Below are 13,834 nucleotides of genomic sequence, written 5' to 3' on the forward strand. Positions count from 1 at the left end.
ATTTTGAAGCTGGGTAATTCCAGTATTTACTATGTTATCACTCCCTATTATCACTAAGAATCCTGGTTATAAATTAATCTTGAAAACTTTGGTATTTGTTTTGCTAGGAATGCCAACCAAATATTGGGATTGATTTGATGATTGACACATGCCATGGTCAAACATTCAGCTTTTCACCTACGTACAGTGTCAAGGAACGTAGATAAAACACTTTTTTTGGATAAATAACTTTGGTATATATTGAGAACACATTCCTCTCCATATTGTACTGCAATGAGACAGTTCATGAAAATATTAACGTGAAATTTTCTATAAAATCTCATTTATGTTGTATGTCATTGACAGGACTTCAAAAACTTTGATTCTATTCCTGGTTTCATCACCAATAATATTATACCAAACTTCTCTGTGTCTGTTTCCTTATTGTAAAATAAGAGTCACTAGATGGCCTGTACATTTTCTAGCATAAATGTTCAGACTATACGGGACTCTATACACTGGGATGTGAATTTAAGGCTTCATAGGAAGACACTATGGACAGTGGTCACTTTGTTCCTTCTTAATTCACCTCAATTTTAAGATGAGATTCTAAACTCTATGATTTTTAAAAGTTAAAATGTATTAATATGTCCATTGGCAATAGGGGAGATAAACTGCACCATTTTAAAGCACTTTTATATTCCCCATAGTTTGTACACCTAATTATCAACAATGCTTGAAAAATAGCTAAAACAGCCAAGTCCAGTTTTAAATAACATTTATTTTATGAGAACTGACGATGTGAATTTTGGTCTTTCAGGTCATAAAAAGAAAAAAGTATCCAATTACACATACACTGGAATCGAACTTTCTAGATCAAATATTTTAGTTCACTCTAAAGTTTCTTTCAATTTATTTATGAATATTTTTTGAAAGAAATTCTATTTTGGGCTCTAATTTGATTTTTTATTCTTCACTTACAATTTTATTTTTAAATTTTATTTATTATGGTAATAACACTTGACATGGGATCTACCTTCTTAATTGAGTTTTAAGTGTATAAGTCAGTATTGTGGTACAACAGATCTCTAGAGCTTATTTATTTTGCTTAACTGAAACTCATGCCCATTGATTAGAAACTTCTCATTTCCCCCTTCCCTAGTCCCTGGCACAACCATTTCACTCTTTGATTCTATGAATTAGACTATTTTAGATACCATATGTAAGTGAAATCACATTGTATTTCTTTTCCTGTGACTGGCTTACCTAGTGTTAATTTACATAATTCCTCAAGTATCATCCAAATTGTCACATATTACAGAATTTCTGAGTTCTATATCTTAAGCCTGGAAAGTTGATAGTTCTTAATAATATATATGTATGTATACATATATAGACATATACATACACATAGTGCATATCTATCAAATACATCTGATATATTATATAACATCTAATAACTACCAAAAATACATCTTGTTCATATATTATATATTGTATGATCAGTATATCAAATATATAGCATATTTACATACAGTTTTTAAACATGTAATATATTTATATATGTCACAATCAACACTAATGATTAATTCATCCAATAAAAGGGGGAGGTAAGAAGTAAATGCAAAGATTCTGGTTTGTAAATGGATTTAGCTCTTTACTTTAAAGAAAATATGAGTCACGATTAGACTCTTCCAATATGGCATAGAAGCTAAAGACTATGCACGCCTCCTCTCAGAACCACACCAAACTTATAACAATACTACAGAGCAACCAGCATGTAGAGTTGCCTGAGGTTTGGCTGAACAGAAGCCCTACAACTAGGGACAAAAGTGACAGCTCACCTGAAAATAGTAGAAGGGGTGGAGATGCAAAATGGTCCAGTCCCACAACCATGTGGGGACATGGGGAATCGAGAGGGCTCTCTTAGCTGCAGAGACCCCTCCCTTACCTGAGGAGTGAGTGTTCCCAGCCCCACGCTGGGCCCCTCAGCCCAGAGTTCCAGGGTCGAGGTGAGAAGTCTCTATAACTTCTGGCTGTGAAAATCAGCAGAGGTTGCAGTTGAATGAGATGGAACTGTGGAAGGCGCAGACCTCCTCTAAAGGGCCCACACCCAGCCTTACTTGCTGATGGACTGGCTTGCTCTGAGCTCCAGTGCTGGGGCAGCTGGTGGAGGAGCTCCAAGGAGAGGCAGGGAGCCGCTGAGTTGCTGGGTTTCAGGGCAAAGGCAAGAGGGGAGACTTTCTCCCAGGCAGAAGTGTTGGCAGTATCCATTGTTTCTTGATTGAGCCCTCCTGGCTCCCAGCCTGCAGACGCAGGTAACACCATAACTGAGTCATCATCAACCTGGATAACATAGATTTCTCTGCCCAAAGGGTTCCTTGAGACTGCTTCTCCCAACTTGTGGGCCCACCCAAGCCGTTTCCAGAGGTTTATTCGACATAAACGGGCTGACTTGACTCTTGCTGTGAGCTTTCATTAAGACCTCTCAAAAGCTCAAAAAATCCAAAGAAACCACATCTAGTTTCAGTGTGCCCTGTACCTCTTGCTGACCAACCCCACTAGTGGCAGCCGGCCTCGGTTTCTGACTTGGCCCCTTGAGGCACCTATAACCTCAGCATGGGTGGCAGCTATCTGTGGATTGCCTGGTGGCTCTTATCAGGTAGCCCCAGAGGTGCACAGGCTGTGGCTGAACTTGGCCTTTTGCTGGGCTCCTCCCATACCTGTGCCACGGGACCCCACAGCATACCTATTACATAAAGTCACTCTACTGAACCTGGGAGACTTAGGAGCCCTATCTAATACATAGAAACAGACACAAGGAGGTGACCAAAATGGGGAGACAAAGAAGCATGCATGCCCCACATGAAGGAATAGAACAAAATTCCAGATAAAATAACTCAACAAAGTGGAGACAAGCAATCTACCAGATGCAGAGTTCAAAATACTGGTTATATGGATGCTCAAGGAACTTAGGGAAATAGTAGATGAACGGAGAACTTTAACGAGATAGAAAAGAAAAACAGAGATGGAAACCATAATAGGGAACCAGTCAGAAATGAATGATACAATATCTGAGATGAAGAGTACATTAGAGAGAATCAGCAGAGTGGATGAAGCAGATGAAGAAGACTGAATCAGCAACACAGAGGATGGTGTAGCAGAGGACACCCAGTCAGAAGAGCAACAAGGAAAAAGAATCTCAAAAAATGAAGATAGTTTAAAGAGCCTCTGGGACAACATCAAGTGTAACAACGTTTGCATCATGAGGGTACCTGAAGGAAAAGAGAGTGATCAAGGAATTGGAAATCTATTTCAAGAAATAATGACAGAAAACTTCTTTAACCTGGTGAAGGAAATCTACTTACAACCCCAGGAAGCTCAGAGAGTCCCAAACAAGAACCCAAAGAGGTCCACATCAAGACACATCATAAATAAGATGCCAAAAGTTAAATTCAAAGAGAGAATCTTAAAAGCAGCAAGAGAAAAGCAATTATTTACCTACATGGGAGCTACCGTAAGACTGTCAGCTGATTTCTCAAAAGAAACTTTGCAGACCAGAAGGGCTTGGCACAAAATATTCAGTGATAAAAACCCAGGACCTACAACCAAGATTACTTTACCAAGCAAAGCTATTGTTTAGAATTGAAAGACAGATAAAGAGTTTCCCATACAAGAAAAATCTAAAGGAGTTCATCACCATCAAGCCAGTGTTCCAGGAAATGTTAGAGAGACTTCTTTAAGACAAAGAAAATAATAAGTATCAAAAATATAAATAAAGAATGGCAATAACTACATATCTGTCAACAGATACTTCAAATGAAAAAGAATTAAATGCTCCAATCGAAAGATAAGGTGGAAGAATGGATAAGAAAACAAGGCCTTTAAGGAGGCTGCCTACAAGAGACTCATCTCATCTTTAAAGACATACCGAAAGTACAAGGATGGAAAAAGATATTTCATGCTGGCCCTAGAGGGTATCATGCTGAGTGGAGAAAGTCAGATAGAGGAAGACAAAAGCCATATGATCATATGTATATGTGGAATCTAAAGAACAAAATAAACAACAACAACAACAACAATAACAACAACATAAAAAACCATAGATACAGAGAACATTTTGAGGGTTACCAGATGGGAGGGGGTTAGGGGCATAGGGATTAAGAAGGGGGAAGGGATTAAGAAGTACAAAATGGTAGTTACAAAATGGTCACAGAGATATAAAGTGTAGCATAAAAAATATAGTCAATAATATTGTAATAATTATGTAGGTGCCAGAGGGGCACTAGATTTATTGGGGTGATCATTTCTGAGTTACACAGATGTCTAATCACTGTTTTGTACACCTGAAACTAATATAATTTTGAATGTCAACTATAACTGAAAAAAAAAATGAGTCATGTAAACCCATGAGCAGGGTTGGTTTGGGCACAGATTGAATAGAAACCAATGTAAATGATATCCACTCAAATTAAAATTATCCCTTAACATTTCATTTCATTTCATTTCATTTCATTTCATTATGGCACAATGTCTATTGCTTAAAAGGAGATATTGAACCTCAATAGCAAGGCAGGTTTACTCTTTCCTTTTCTAAATTTAGCCAGTAAACATTACCTTAATGCTAAAGGTTTAGGTATGTAAAGCTGTGAAATTACTAATTCACTTGTATTCCCTGTTATAATGTCTTCCATATGGATAGAATTTTCATATCTAAAATGCATCCATATGGAAATTCTGGAGCCATGAATGTACTAACTATGCTTCCAGCTGCTGGTGCTCTGAACACAGCATCGTCTCACCACAGGACAGCAAGGACACTGCAGACCCCACTGTTGCTGCACCCTGAGGCGCAGGACCTAGGCGAAGAAAGGGTAGCTCCTATTTTTGCTGCAGTGAACAAAACCTACTTTTGGCTTTAGTTGTTATTTTGCTTAGTATAGTGACTATTTCACAGCCTACAATTTACCAGTTCTATATTAAATGCATTTGTGCACTATAATGTTGCTTGTGAACATGTGGTCTGTGTCCCATAAGCCTCAGAGTCACCAGTGGTGGTTGTCATAACACATTCCTGGGCTCCAAGGAGTTCTTCTCCTCATGTCACCACCATCTAGTACTAACACACGGTGGCCAGTCAATAAATATTTGTTCAGAGAATGAATTAATGAGTACTAAGAAATAAGAACCATTACTCTATAATAAAGAGAAAAGCGAATTGACCAAATGCAATCCCAGGCAAAACAGTCCTGCTATTATTAGTAATTTTCAAAAAATTGGGCCAAATAATTCAAAGGAAATTTCTACTAAATCTTTAAGTTGAATCAATGGGAAAGTTAAATGTATTTTACAATGTTCTTTCCTGGAGACAGTCTTACAAAGACATAAAACAATCTATTAAACAATCTAGAAATTTTCTCTGCAGCACTCCCACAGAGAAGTTGAAATCCTTAGCAATATTTTATAATTTCCCAAAGCTAGATTTAAAAAAAAAAGTAATATAGCATTTAAATATTTTTAAATAATTGGATTATGTTGATATTTTATTATTTATAGACAAACGCTAAGTGACTCAGGAATTTTGGACAATAAATAGTTCTAATATTTTAAAATTATTCAGTAGAAAACCATATAGTTAGGGAAATAGTAAGAACACCAGGAAAGATAAATTGAAATACAGTAAAAAAAAAAAAAGTAGGAAAATGACTTTAAATGTCAAAAAATGAACCACCTAATGGAGAGGACATGTATGTGAGAGGGAGAGTTTATTAGAATTTTTCAGAAATGACAGAAATCGTTAGTGTAAATAGGAATAACCAGACCTTGAAAGTTTGTAAGCAAGAAAACGAAGAAAGATGCAATGTGCCAGTAGTACAGAACAAGAGGCTTGAGCCACTAAATAATTTTTCCCCGAGTGAAGCAGATTTGCCCAGTTTCTTGGGGATCAGGAACACAGGATAAAATCTGTAGTAATGATTAATAGATCTTTGTAGTAAACTCTGGGAATAGTTTATCTTTAGTAAGTAGGACCAACTAAATTTCTTGCTGAAACAAGTCCTGTTTTTAGGAATAGAGGAGCATTAATAAATGTGTGAATCAAGGCAGGTCTTACCAATCACTTGGTCCTAAGATCAAGAAAGCAGGTACAGATTCTATAATTGCATCTATGTACCTATCCATGCACTTGAGAGAGAACAATGGCAAGGTAAGTATACTAGATAAGGAGGTTGCTCAAATATTTAGTTTTATGTTGAAAGACTGTGTATATGTACATATGTGTGTATATGTACATATACACACATATGTACATATAACAGATATATGATATATATTTCCTTCCCCAACCACTAACATTTTAGTCTAAAAAAACCCAGAGATTTAGCTAGCAGATTTTATATTCCAACATTTAAAATAAGCACTATAATGATAAGTAAATATAAAAAATTTGGATATTTTATATGGATGTCCTGGTTAATGACAATATTTGGACCAAATTATCTCACTCTCATTACTAGAATTTCATAATTCAAATACAAATTATATATTTTATTTTATATAGCCCCAGTATAGCCATTCAAATACTCATGCTAAAATATTTTAAAATTCTGATTATTAAAAAGTAATCCCACATTTATAAAAGAAAAAGATAGGATAAATTTCTTAGAAAATAATTCCCAAAACAAATTTAATACAGTAGTATATTTAATTGATTTACTCTTTAATTATACAAATTTATAAGCAATGTAGAAGACTTATTGATCCCTAATACTTAAATATCACATTGAATGAATAACAAATGGTATAAAATATGCAAAATAATAGCACATTAACCTAAATAACACTAATAAATTGCAAAGCTTAGCATGAAATTGAAAATCACTAATGGAACATTGTGCAGTTTGTTCATGCAATAAGCAAAGACTTATACATAATGTAAGAGTGCAACTGTTAGCAGCAGGCTGAGGGAGGACAATTTAACATGTTTTTATGGAGAGACTGGATTGATCTTGGAAGTAGTTCCTGAGAGATTCCACTTACCCTGAATAGTATCTTGGGAGACTGTCATAATTTTCCATCTGTATCTTAAACCCATACCATTTAGATAACCTATATTCTTTATACCAAATTTTATGAGTTAAAAAAAAAATAGAATAAATTCGAAGAGCTGATATGAAGTCACTATAAACAGTGGTTATTTGATCTACAGTTTTCTTTGAAGAATAGTTCCATTTGAGATTCAAGTTCTATGTGCTGCACTTAAAAAAATATATATCATCTCCTTCATGCTGCACACAGCACCTAATATGATGGAAGCTAAAAATATGCTAAAAAAGGTAAGACTCACCTTCTTAGTATCTTGGATCCTCACCCTTGACAAGATTCAATATCACACAGGAGTTAGTATGTGACAGGGGCTAAGTTGGACCCCATTCAAGGAAAATGAGTTATTGAACAGATTAGAAAAAACTTGTAGGACTATGTTTCAACCGTAAGTTGGTCCCTAGATATGGAGATTGATGATAACATTATTAAGTAAAGCTCTAGTGTTTTCCACTTTCATTTTTACCTTAATATCACCTCTAAATTTAATTGGTATGTAAAAAGAGAATATAGTTTGAATTTGAACGTTTTGTATCTAAAGGTGAGTGTAAGGATGAGAGTTTGAAGGTGATATGAAGTTGTCAAAAGTCATAAAGCTGCTACTAATTTCAAGATAAAAATAAACTGCATTACTGAAGGAAAAGCTTAGCTAATACAACAGGGAATATAATAATGAGTTCACCTAATATAGTCCCTAAAAGTGAAAAGATTTTAGTCAAAGGAACTTAGAGAAGATGGAATCTGTTTGTAACAGAACACTCCGGGGATGTAGAGTAAGTAAAAATAGAGTTTTGTCCTTCACTCATTTCTATCCTCTATAGTTCATTTATGAGCTTCCTTCTGAGTTATGATCCTGTGGACTCACTTAGGAATCATGAAAGATGCAAGTGATATTCCATGTGCATTCCTCATATTGTCTATGATACATTAATGATCAATAATATCAATGCAAACAATTTCAATGTTAATATTTCAAAAAAAAAAAAAAGGAAATTTGAGGTATACTTAATGCCATGCTATCGGCCTCACCTTAAATGTCTGGTCTTGCTCTATCATAAAACAGTGGCGATTATGGTCAGGTGACCTCTTAACATCTTAAGCTAATTGACCCAGCTATGTGGAATGCTCAGTCAGATAACACCTGCTTCATACATATGATTTGCTACTCCTGAACATTAAATAGTAAATGGATTAGCCAAAAGGGAGTTCCAGAGAAATATTTATGATGTGGCGCAAATATTAAATTTTAAAAGATTCTTATAAAACTCACATTTATGGTGAATTAGTTAGTTATATACTTAAATCATACTGATCAAAAAGCTTATTATAAAAATAAATTAAGAGAATGAATTAGATTAATATAGAATTGGATGCTTAAAATAAAATAGAAGTTTAGAATAAAAATTAACAACATAAAAGTATTATATCAACATTGATGAAGGGGCAAAAGTAGCTTGTTCCTCCCTTGATTTTTATGGATTATAAAAGAAAAATAATGTTTAAAATTTCCATTATATTTTTAGAAGATCACAGATGATCCTGCAGAGCTTCTTAGGTATTATTTATTATTATGACTTTTAAATTATTACTTTTGACTAAGTCATTTATTCAATAAATTTTTATGAATGTTAGTTATCAGTTTGCAATCAATTTCCAAATCAGAAAACCCTTTATAAATGGAGATTAGTAAACATATTTGTAGATATGCAAGATGAAAAAAAATCCACATGTATCAATAAATTTATAATTAATATATTGAAAGTCAAAGTTATTTTCTTATCAATCCTCTTTGAGTTAATTTGGATCTTTAAATAAAAAACTTAGTCTGCTGCTAACATTCAAGGGGACTTATTTTTATAAATGTCAATTTTGGGATTTTTTTTTTCATGGAGAGTAGCACATAGACTTCATTATACATTGAAAGAATTTCTTGACTTTCTAAAGTAGGAAGTCCCCAAGTTGGCTTTATGCTTTATTTACAAAATAAATGGACAGGAAAAATCAGGAATATAATATATTGCTTTAAATTATATTTAATAGCTCTATTTCAAATGAGGTAGTATTAAGAATATTTAAAGAACCAAAAATATAAAAGAATTGAAACACTAGAAAAATACTATAAAGAATGGAAAGCATGTAAATGCTAGAAAAAATAAAAACATGAAACCAAATCTGTATTTCTTAAACTTAATCATGTGATTTTCAAACTCTATGATATATGGGAACAAAGAGCACTATTTATTTAAAAATGGAGATTATAGGCATTACATAAGTGATTCCGATTCAGCAAGTATGAGGAGGGGTCTAGTAATATGCTTTTTTAATTACATCCCCAAGATTCTCTAATTACATCTACCTTTGGACACACTTTAAGAAATGAAATTTTAAAATGTGAATATTTATACAGTTGAATAAGAGGTATTGCAAATTGCTGTCCTCTGAATCTTGTTTTTAAGATATACTATATTCTTGATCATTAGTAAGAAATAAAAGATCCTCTTTGTATAAGACATAAAGTGTCAAACAGTATAAGGTAATTATAGAAAATACATAGACTTCAACCCTTTGCTAAACTTATCTACAAACCATAAAAAGAATCTATTCCAAATGCTAATATTATTTAGAGACTCTCTAAATTTAGAATAGAAACTGCTTGAACCAAAATGCCCATTAAACTACGAATTATTGATATTGTCTAAAACTTGGGCTCTTAAAAATTTTATAAATTACAAAAATAGCAAAGAAAGAAATAAAACTATTTCTGAATTACAGCAATTCAGAAAATACTTGGGCTAGGGTTTGAGTGAAGGTGAGAACCAGAAAAGTAAGCAAAGTTTTAAGGCATGGTTTTGCTTTGGGGAGCTTATGTTTTAGTTGAGATCTTGATAGTTGTATTCTCACAGCCTCTGGAAGCAGAAGGGTTCAAAACCTAAGACTTATCTCAAGTGCAGATTCTAAAAAAAAAAAATTTCCCCATGCATGAACCTGGATGTAAAGATCTAGCGGAAGGAGAAATGAAAAATAACTTGCTGCCCAGGAAACTGCAAGAAAAACTGTGAATATCATAACTTGGAATTAAGCAGGAGTCAGGTTGGAAATCTATCCTGAAAATTCATGATTATAAGTCTACGTATCTTCAAATAAAAAAATAAACCACTTAAATTAATTGCCAGAAAGTGAAGTATTATATAAACTCATTTGCATTTTTATACTCCAGTAAACAGAACATCGATTTAAAATATGCCACTCACAACTGTATCAAAAACCTAAGTTATTATGAATAAGTACAAAAAAATGTGCAAGCCTGTTTTGAAAAAATAAAACTTTAGTCGAAGATATTGAAATTGTCCTAAGTTAATGCAGAGATAGACCGCATTCATAAATCAGTAAAATCAGTGTCTTAAAGATGTCAATTTTCCTTCAAATTAAACTATGGATTTAGTTTTAACTCCCCTCTTCCAAAACATTTTTTATTTTATAACTTGTCAATCCAATTCCTAAATGTATGTGGCTGCCTTCAAAAAATCGACAAATATCAAAGTTAGAAAGGATGTGAAGAGAAGGGAATCCTTGTACATGGTTGGCTGGATTGCGAATTGGTGCAACCACTTTGAAAAACAGTATGGAGGTTACTCAAAATATTAAAATTAGAGCTGCCATACAATCCAGCAATTCAACTTTTAAATATTTATCTGAAGAAAACAAAAACATTAATTGGGAAAGACAGGTACACTCCTATATTCATTGCAGCATTACTTACAATAGCCAAAATATGGAAGCAACCTAGGTATCCATCAATAGATGAATGGATAAAGAAAATGTCACACACACACACACACACACACACACACACACACACACACACACACTGGAATATTACTTAGCCATAGAAAAGAATGAAATCTTGTCATTTGCGACAAAGTGGATAGACCTAGAGGGCATTACGCTAAGTGAAACAAGTCAGACAGAGAAAGATAAATACCATATGATTTCACTTACATGTGAAATCTAAATATAAAAACAAAATGAAACAAAAAACAGATGAATAAACAAAATAAATCAGAAACAGACCAATATATATAGCGAACAAGCTGATGGCTGCCAAAGAGAAGAGGGATGAAAAAAAAAAAAAAAAGAAAAGGATGTACAATTGTTTTATAAGAAAAAAAAATGTATATGGTAGTAAAAAATTCCAATAGCCAAGAAAACTTAAAAAGACAGGCTGAGGACACTGGCTCTACCAAATAGCATGAAGCTAGAGTAATTAAAGCATTGTGATATTGGTGCAAGCTGACTAATGAAAGACAATAATATCCATGAAACAGAGCCGTGTATAGATGAACAACTGATAAATGTCAAAGTAGTATTGGAAATCAAAGAGACAAACGTGGAGTTTTCAATAAATGATACTATGACATATTAGTCATATGGAAAAAGAAACTGGACTTATCTCTCATACGCAGCACACATAATTCAATTCTAGATTGATGAAAGACATAAATGTATGTATACCATATATTATTTACAAAATTTAAATGCCTATGATGCATTAAACCAGGCCTTGAGCTTGAGGTAGAAGTAGTATGTGTATGTAAAATTATATCTGGCTATTATTTTATTTTAAATATAGCCTAGTATATCAAGCCATCCAATAAAATATGAGTATTGCTATTAGAACAAGAATTGGTATTACTAAGAGACTTTTTAAAGGGGTGGTGGTGAATATGTATATGAAAACAGAGTATAACAATGTGACCATAATAGTATTAGAAAAAGATTCTGGGAAGAGGAAGGTGAATGAGAATCAATTTTGTCCTTATGGAGTCCATAGTTCAGATAATACTCATGGGACTTAACTCGTTTTTATCATCATTGCCATCCTACATCCTCCCTACTGTTGAAAGTTGTATAGAAAGGGAAGACAGTCAAATGTAGTTACAAAGGTTAAGGGACTGAGATCACCTAAAATAGATGACTGAAAATAAAACCTCACACAGAACCCATCTTAAAGACAAAAAAATGAATCTATTGTTTTGAAGTCTTAATCAGACTATTAAGAAAGGGTAATTACTGGCTACTGAATAAGATAATTTGTAGTATTTATATCAATTACATGTACTTCCTTTTAATTCTTTTAATTATGTACTTTAATGGTCTTACTACTGATAACCAGAAAAACAACAAGGTTTAGTAAACATGTAAGCCTCATCACATTCTTCATTAAATAACTAGAGTTTTAGATCATTAGATCTGTCAAATTTTAGCTGAATATTCAATACGCTTTATTGAATCACAGGAAAACATTTTTAAGCTCATACTAAGCAACCTGGAACTGATTACATTGGTCACCAACTTTGCTCATCACTTACAGTAAGGCATCTTTCTTTGATCACTTGAGCCTCATTATTCATATAATTACTGTAATCATTATGACACTAATGACTGTTGAAGTCTAAATGTGTGAAATTAATTCACTAACAAGTGTAAATATGTATCCATGAAAGGGCAGTATAAAACATGAAAAATGAAACTTTGGTATTGTGTTAAAAATGAGAAAAAATTAGTACCATGATTAGAATATTAGTAGGGTATATGCACAATCAGTGAATATAACCAGAGCATGACTGTAGTTTGATAAATTTAGTTATAATTAATCCACATGGGAGTGAATACTCAGAGTACATGTAACTCTTCTCCAATGGATTAAATTGGAAAACCTAGTTCAGTTTCTTGAGTCCAAAACAAATTAATTCATAAAGGTGACCTAATGGTTGACACATTTTAGAATTTGAGGGTGACCTGGCTGTGACAAGCCACCCCACTGATCACCAGTGTTTTTGCAACTGATCTCAATTTTATGTTTGTCCTTCCTGAAGCAGAATGCTTGGCCAAAAAAGGACACTTTTTTTTTTTCTTAATGTTAAAGAACTTTCTATGTTGATTTCTGTTTATTTGAACACCTAGTATTGAAAAATGGCACTTGAAAATTAATAATAGGAATAAGAAATCCTTTCTTTAGAGCATTTATTTTTATTTTTTAAAAAATCTCCAGCAGGCTAGCTGAGGGATGGTATTTCTCTGATAAAATGATAACCACCTGCCTGACTCTTAAGCCCACCTCACAGAGTGGCCAGTGCATGAATGCCTGACAGGATCACTTTTGGGATGGCTAAGAGGCCAACTCTTTCCCTCACACCCATCCCATGCCAAAACTAAGGGCAGGAACTTGAGTTTGTCCTGGGGAGGTGGGATCCCATGTGCAGGTGCACGCCAGCTGGAGGCTGCTCGTATGCCAGTTGGTGCCTGTAAGTCCATATACGCACTTGCTGTGATTCTGAGCCTGCCTGCGTCCCAACTCTCCTATGTGGTAAGCTCCCTGGAATACTGGTGATTAGGCCCATATTTTAAATGGTTTGTGACTGACAGGACAGGAAAACAATGCATTTGAAATAGCAGCACAACTCTTCTTTACAGATTTAGTTGAACAAGTTGGGCATCTCTCTTTAGTCTAAAACAAACAAACATGACACAGAAATATGTTATTGAAAATGCCATATGTCTGAGTTGGAGGATAAAAGGTTGATTCAATAAGAATTTGTCAAGCAATGAGTGAAACAATAGGGGCAAATGCTATGAGCAATAAAAATTCCCTCCATTCTCTTTTCATTTGTTTTTTTCTTATAAATGTAGTTTTCATTCCCTTGCATACACAAATCGAAAATACATGTCAGGGGGTAATGTAATTGGTCTTTTC

The sequence above is a fragment of the Rousettus aegyptiacus genome, unplaced genomic scaffold, assembly GCF_014176215.1.
Source record: "Rousettus aegyptiacus isolate mRouAeg1 unplaced genomic scaffold, mRouAeg1.p scaffold_m13_p_11, whole genome shotgun sequence".
NCBI lineage: Eukaryota > Metazoa > Chordata > Mammalia > Chiroptera > Pteropodidae > Rousettus > Rousettus aegyptiacus.